Below are 8077 nucleotides of genomic sequence, written 5' to 3' on the forward strand. Positions count from 1 at the left end.
TGAAAACATGAACACACTGGATAGCCGCTTTATAATACAAAATAAAATTGTGCTTCTGATGAATTGAGGCACTGAAACGGTTTGATACTGTAAAGCTGCTTGCTTTTAAGCAATCTATTGAATAAAGTGCTGTATAAATGAACGTGATGTGGCTGGAGGGCAAATTTGCAGATCTCATGTTAACATACCAATGTTGTTATGATCAGATGCTTTTCCTATGCTTTCTATGAAAAAAAAATGCTGGCTGTTTTCTCATTTTTGTTGTGTTTATTTTGTGCACAGCAAATATTTACATATTCATCTAACCGTCGCTCTCAGCCATATGGACGGCGTCAGATGTTTAATTACAGTACATCGCTGCTCATGTATTTCAAACTTCATTTTACCCCTAAACAAAGAACGAAAAAGAACTTTGTTCGAAGCCATAACACTTTAATAAACCTACTTCCTTGAAAATAAATTCCAGCACAGCACTACAAGAACCATAATGAAATGACTCTGTTAGAGAGCTACATATGGCAATTTATCTGTTCAAAAAATACATTACTCACCTGTAGGGTAATAAAACCGCCATCTCTGCATCACTTTTACATTTCAAATCCCTCAGTTTTCACCATCTCTGAGGAGGTGATGAATCATCACCTCCTCACCTTTCCAAGCCATTTCCACAGATTACCCAGAATCCTCAGACATCACCAGTCGCCGAACTGGCCTTCCCCATGGTGGAGCTGCTCAGCTGGCCCCTCGCCTTTATACCGACCGATAAAAGCATCAGCCGTCCAGCTGATAGGTGAGTTTTGTTTTCCTTGAAAATAAATTCCAGCACAGCACTACAAGAACCATAATGAAATGACTCTGTTAGAGAGCTACATATGGCAATTTATCTGTTCAAAAAATACATTACTCACCTGTAGGGTAATAAAACCGCCATCTCTGCATCACTTTTACATTTCAAATCCCTCAGTTTTCACCATCTCTGAAAAGCCGATGTTGATTCTTGTTTTATTACGAGCTCAGTCGCGTTCTCTTTTTGCCAGCAGACTTTCCTCTGTTCAGCATTTGTATAAAACAGGTGATTCCCTGGAGGTTCGAGATTTAGCGGCTCCATGTCAACCTTTCTCACTCATTGTGACAACTAACCTGTGCCACTCAAACTTTTTTCTATTCACGGAAATGTTGAGACATTAACGCATGTGATGCATGTACGCAATTTTCTGCAAAAACCATCCCATCAGGTCTGAAATATAAAGACTTACAATAGGCTTACCATGGTGATTTAGGGTTATGAAACAGGATTGATGATGGTTTGACTCATTATTTAAATTTTGTATATTTTGAACAAAAAAGTAACAGTGTACCTTTAATATACATTGCACTTAAAATAATTATAAAATAAAACTTGCTTAAAATAGTTACCATAAGATTGACTTTTCATAACTATCCTTTGAATTTTTGGCATCTTAATTGCAAATGGTCACAGTATTTTTATCTCATCATGGTTGCAGCTACACATAATCAAAAGTGTGTCCACTGAAATCTTTTATCTGCCAAATCAAGGTGAAAAAAGCACATGCTCCTGATTTTGACGTGATTTGTTGCAGAGATTCAGAGAAAACAGTCTATTAAACGTTCATATGGAGCCGTCCGTTGCTTGCCACCTTTCATTTGCATAATTTAATGAATTCAATTCATTGTAATGCAATACAGAGAGCACGGTGAACATGAAATGACAGTTTGAGTTAATGAAATGTGTTAACGGTATCATCATTTACTTGTATGTTAATTAGTCCAATTAATTTCCAGTGCACGGTAATCTGAATATTGTAATAGCGGCGTGCGTGTCTGAAGTCAGGAGGGGAGTGGGGCATATTGAAACAGGGCCTATATGAATCATCACCTCCTCACCTTTCCAAGCCATTTCCACAGATTACCCAGAATCCTCAGACATCACCAGTCGCCGAACTGGCCTTCCCCATGGTGGAGCTGCTCAGCTGGCCCCTCGCCTTTATACCGACCGATAAAAGCATCAGCCGTCCAGCTGATAGGTGAGTTTTGTTTGGATGACTTCTTTCTGCTTTTTGACCTTGTGTGATGTCCGGTTCTTCTGATAGAAGGAAAAGAGAGTGGAAAGTGATATATTCCTGTGAAAGCAGCGTCCGCGGCGCGAGGAGATCGATGGGAGGCCCGCCGCGGACCCCCGGCCACGCTACAGCTCTGATAAGTGAAATCGCTCTAGTGTGGATGGGCCACTTTCTGCTGGACCGCACAGATAAAAGCTTCCGTGTTTTCCAGCAGGATCTGGATGGGGAGGGCGGCTCAAAACAGCATGAGCAGATGCGGCTCTCTAGCTGTTATTGTTTTTCAGTAGTTGTTGTTTCTTGTTATTGTCATATTCAAATTTCAAGATTTGAATTGCTGTAAAACAGGGTTTCCAAACCAATAACTATAAAACATTCTTTTGAAATACATTTTGAAAAATATACTTTTATGAAGTTTCTGTATGTTTTAAGTATCAGTCCACAGATCCCTTCAGTAACATAATAGACACCCTGAAAACACTGCTTCTAAAACAATACCTTTAGTCACCGTGAAACAATAGTGGCGGCAAATGCGGTAGTCTTTTCTCCCCTTTTGTATATCCAAGTGTAATGGCATCTCAAACAAGAGCAAATGTCGGGTGGATTTTGTCCATGGTGAATTTATTTGTTGGTTGTGGTTTGCTATTGGTGGATCTCATGTGAGTGACAGGTTGCCCCGCCCTCAAGCCAGTAAACACATCATCAGAGAAGAGATCCCCTGCAAGAGGGAGGGGAAATTTGATTATGAGGAACATGAATTAAAAAAAAAATGATTACTTATTATTATGATTTTGATTTGTGACCCTGGACCACAAAACCAGTCATAAGTTACACAGGTATATTTGTAGCAATAGCCAACAACACATTGTATGGGTCAAAATTATCGATTTTTCTTTCATGCCGAAAATCATTAGGATATTAAGTAAAGATCATGTTCCATGAAGATATTTTGTACATTTCCTACTGTAAATACATAAAAAAAAAAAAAAAAATTGTGAGTGGATTGCTAAGGACTTAATTTGGACGACTTTAAAGGCGATTTTCTCAATATTTTTTGTTTTTTGTTTTTTGCACCCTCAGATTACAGATTTTCAAATAGTTGTATCTCGGCCAAATATTGTCATTTCCTAACAAACCAAACATCAATGGAAACATTATTTATTCAGCTTTCATGATGTATAAAATGACCCTTATTAAAAAAAAAAGGTGCACACAGAAAAATCATTTAAAATCATTCTTATTTAAAAATAATAATAATTAAATAAAATAAAATAAAAAATAAAAAATAAGAAGAAGAATTGTCCATTTTGATTTCATGGTAACTTTAGTTGATTTCTGTAGAATATTCCTTGCCTCTTTGTGCACTGTAAAAAAAAATATTTTTCCTGATTTGTTATCAGATTTGTTGTCAAATCAACTTAAATAATTAATTTAATTCAGAAAACAATATTTAGAGTTTCCGTTGATTAAACCAATCGCCTTCATTGTAGTAACTCAGTGAACTCAAAATTTTAATGCAACCAGGTAACTTACTTTTTTTTAAGTTAAACCAACAATTCTTTTTCACAGTGTGGGGATTATTGTATTTTTACTTATTCATTTATTTATTGCAAATAATGCTAAGCATAAAGCTGAAAGGTAAAGGGAAAGTTAACTTAAAATAAACAGAAGTGCTGAGCAAGTCAAGTTGACGTCACATTTATTTATATAACAGACTGTTCAAATTAATAAAATAACAGTAGGGTGAATTCAGGTTGATTGGGACACTTTTTCCAAGTCCACTTTCCCAAAAAGTGTCCCAGTCATTCTGAATTCACCCTATTAATGTTGTAAACACTCATCAATTCTTATGTTGATTCAGTCCAGTTCAACGGTGTTGATGATGCATTGTCTAGTTGAAATGAGTTTAAATTTTGGTAAAAAACATTTTTGTTACATTTTGTTTAAATATAAATTGTCTTTTAAACCCCAACTGAGCAAGGAAGAAAAGAAAAGAAAAGAAAAGAAAAGAAAAGAAAAGAAAAGAAAAGAAAAGAAAAGAAAAGAAAAGAAAAGAAAAGAAAAGAAAAGAAAAGAAAAGAAAAGAAAAGAGCCTTAAAGTATCAGTAGCCTATTCAAGTTTTGAGGAACAAGTTGTGTAGATGAAAGGGCAGAAAGCAAATTTACCCCAAAGATGCTAAATGGAGGTTATTTAATTAAAAATGTGAAGTTATAGCCTACTGGAAATGTTCTGTAAACAATCAGAATTTTGTTTTAAGGAAATAAATGTATATAATATACGACTGAACCTTGTGGTGTGTACAAGGTTTGTTGAAGTATAGATGCAGCAGCTGTTATAATACGGTGTTTGGGTAAAAGACTTCTGCCCGTGAGCTCAGGGGAATCGTCTGTAGTAAGATACAGTAGGTTTTAAAGTAAAAGCTATGGAGAATTTCGCATTCGCAATTTAGCGCAAGGCGCGTGAGGCTGAGTGTAATTTCAGGTATTCTCTTTCATCTGTGGAGCTGTTTGTGGTTTGAGCTGCCAAATGGCTGTCTGTGAAGTGCTGGTCCTGGACCGGCCCTCTCACTTCGAATTAGAGTAATTGGACCCAGTTTTCCACTTTTTTATTTCAATTCATGTGCAAAATATATAAATAAGATAACTGAAGATTTGGCAGGCCGGTAGAAAGCCCACACAGAAATAACATAAAGGCATTTTCAGCTGCATTTGTGACACAATTTGATATTCCTGAGGGAAAGGGCTTCTGTGAAACAGGACCATAATGAGAACAGTTGGTAGAAATGGTTTATTTTATTATATTTACCTCAGGATATAGCACATTTCAAAAAGCCTGAGGTTTCATCTCGGTCTCTCCCATTTAGTCTAACTGCTTCTTTCTCGCGCGCTCTCTCTTCCTTTCTGTCGCTTTTGAGGTGGTTAAATATGAGGCAGTAATTTCCCAAAATGGCCACTATTCAATGAGATTGAAAGAGCAACAACTTTGCGAAGAGGGTCTTAAGAATCGTTTTGAGAGCTGCATTCATATGCCATGTGCTCTGTGTTTCATTCAGCCACTTTGTGCTATTCACATATGGTTTTACCCATGGTGTCTCTCAGCTCTGGTTAATGTGCTGATATGGAGGCCTAATGTATATTCACACATGTGCCATGAGAAGCCCTGCCACATCCTGGTGTGATATCTAAAACCTGTCGATATGGCCATATTACACATATGTTTATATTGATGATATGTATGAATAAATGCAGGGAAAAAAAGTTAAACTAGCATCTCTGCTTGTAGTAATGCATGTGTGTACGAGACAATACAATGAAATTTGTAGTCCAGCTCTGTTTGAGTCATGTACAAACCGGATTCCAAAAAAGTTGGGACACTGTACAAATTGTGAATAAAAACAGAATGCAATGATGTGGAAGTTTCAAATTTCAATATTTTATTCAGAATACAACATAGATGATATATCAAATGTTTAAACTGAGAAAATGTATCATTTTAAGGGAAAAATAAGTTGATTTTAAATTTCATGGCATCAACACATCTCCAAAAAGTTGGGACAAGGCCATGTTTACCACTGTGTGGCATCCTCTCTTCTTTTTATAACAGTCTGCAAACATCTGGGGACTGAGGAGACAAGCTGCTCAAGTTTAGGAATAGGAATGTTGTCCCATTCTTGTCTAATACAGGCTTCTAGTTGCTCAACTGTCTTAGGTCTTCTTTGTCGCATCTTCTTCTTTATGATGTGCCAAATGTTTTCTATGGGTGAAAGATCTGGACTGCAGGCTGACCATTTCAGTACCCGGATCCTCCTTCTACGCAGCCATGATGTTGTAATTGATGCAGTATGTGGTCTGGCATTGTCATGTTGGAAAATGCAAGGTCTTCCCTGAAAGAGACGACGTCTGGATGGGAGCATATGTTGTTCTAGAACTTGGATATACCTTTCAGCATTGATGGTGCCTTTCCAGATGTGTAAGCTGCCCATGCCACACGCACTCATGCAACCCCATACCATCAGAGATGCAGGCTTGTGAACTGAGCGCTGATAACAACTTGGGTTGTGCTTGTCCTCTTTAGTCCGGATGACACTGCGTCCCAGTTTTCCAAAAAGAACTTCAAATTTTGATTCGTCTGACCACAGAACAGTTTTCCACTTTGCCACAGTCCATTTTAAATGAGCCTTGGCCCAGAGAAAACGCCTGCGCTTCTGGATCATGTTTAGATATGGCTTCTTTTTTGACCTATAGAGTTTTAGCCGGCAACGGCGAATGGCACGGTGGATTGTGTTCACCGACAATGTTTTCTGGAAGTTTTCCTGAGCCCATGTTGTGATTTCCATTACAGTAGCATTCCTGTATGTGATGCAGTGCCGTCTAAGGGCCCGAAGATCACGGGATCCAGTATGGTTTTCCGGCCTTGACCCTTACGCACAGAGATTGTTCGAGATTCTCTGAATCTTTGGATGATATTATGCACTTCAAACTCTTTGCAATTTTTCTCTGAGAAACTCCTTTCTGATATTGCTCTACTATTTTTGGCCGCAGCATTGGTGGAATTGGTGATCCTCTGTCCATCTTGACTTCTGAGAGACACTGCCACTCTGAGAGGCTCTTTTTATACCCAATCATGTTGCCAATTGACCTAATAAGTTGCAAATTGGTCCTCCAGCTGTTCCTTATATGTACATTTAACTTTTCCTACCTCTTATTGCTACCTGTCCCAACTTTTTTGGAATGTGTAGCTCTCATGAAATCCAAAATGAGCCAATATTTGGCATGACATTTCAAAATGTCTCACTTTCAACATTTGATATGTTATCTATATTCTATTGTAAATGTTTACCAAACTAACTTTTTAGTTATTCGTCTGGGAAAATGGAACACAAATCTTTATTGCTCAACATATTTTTGTTTAATACTTAAGTAGCAAATCATGGTTTGTTGGTGTGTCTTTTGTTGCACTAACACTTCTATTCTCACTCATGTTAATTCTGACTGAATAAAATTTAGGTAACAAAACAAAAAAATGGAAACATTTCCATTTTTAACATTAGTTAACCACATTAGTTAACATTAACTAACAATGCAAAGTATTATTTATTTATTAACATTACACTGTCATGTATTGTAGTGCTTCCTCAAAACAGCAGGCCCTGCATAAGCTTCCATTAGCCTTTGATGTCATTCAGGCATGGCTTTATAACTTAAAACCTGTTTTGAATGCTGATAAAACCAAGCATATGTTATTTTCAAGTTCACAAAAATTGGTAAATAATCTAATTTCTCTCCAGACCTTGTGTGTTTGAGTCAGTAAAACAGTATAAATACATTGGCATCATTGTTGATGACACATTATCTTTCAGCTCTCACATTGCTCAACTAAAGAAAAAATTAAAAATAAAGCTTGGGTTTTATTTCAGAAACAAGTTTTGTTTTTCATTTAATGTAAGAAAGAAACTAGTTTCTGCTACCTTTCTACCTGTACTTGATTATGGTGATGTAGTGTATCAATTTGCTACATCTTCTTTGTTATCTGGATGCTGTTTATGGGCACTGTAAGATTCATATCAGATTGTAAACACATCATTGTACTTTTGTATAACAGAGTAGCCACTAGAACAAAAACACACTGGTATTTAATCATTTAAAAGAGTTGTTGCCTTCATATCTCTGTTGCCTCACTCAACAGAAAAGTGTTGGGGAATATTCCCTCCGATTCACACTCTCTCTGTTCCTTTTTTCCGAACTGAAAGGCTTTTTTTGTACGCAGCTCCATTTCTCCAATCAAAACTGAAATTACAAAACTTGGTGTCTATGGAACATTTTAAATCTATTATTTGGCAACTGGAAGATGACTCAATGATGTGCAATTGTTTTTAAGTGTTTTTAGTTTGTTGATTTTTGTTTTGTAAACCTGTGATTGAAACTGATGTACTGCTGTCCATCTTGGCCAGGACACTCCTGTGAAAGAGATTTTTAATCTCAGAGAGGATATCAGTAAA

The sequence above is a fragment of the Chanodichthys erythropterus genome, chromosome 14 (genome assembly GCF_024489055.1).
Source record: "Chanodichthys erythropterus isolate Z2021 chromosome 14, ASM2448905v1, whole genome shotgun sequence".
NCBI lineage: Eukaryota > Metazoa > Chordata > Actinopteri > Cypriniformes > Xenocyprididae > Chanodichthys > Chanodichthys erythropterus.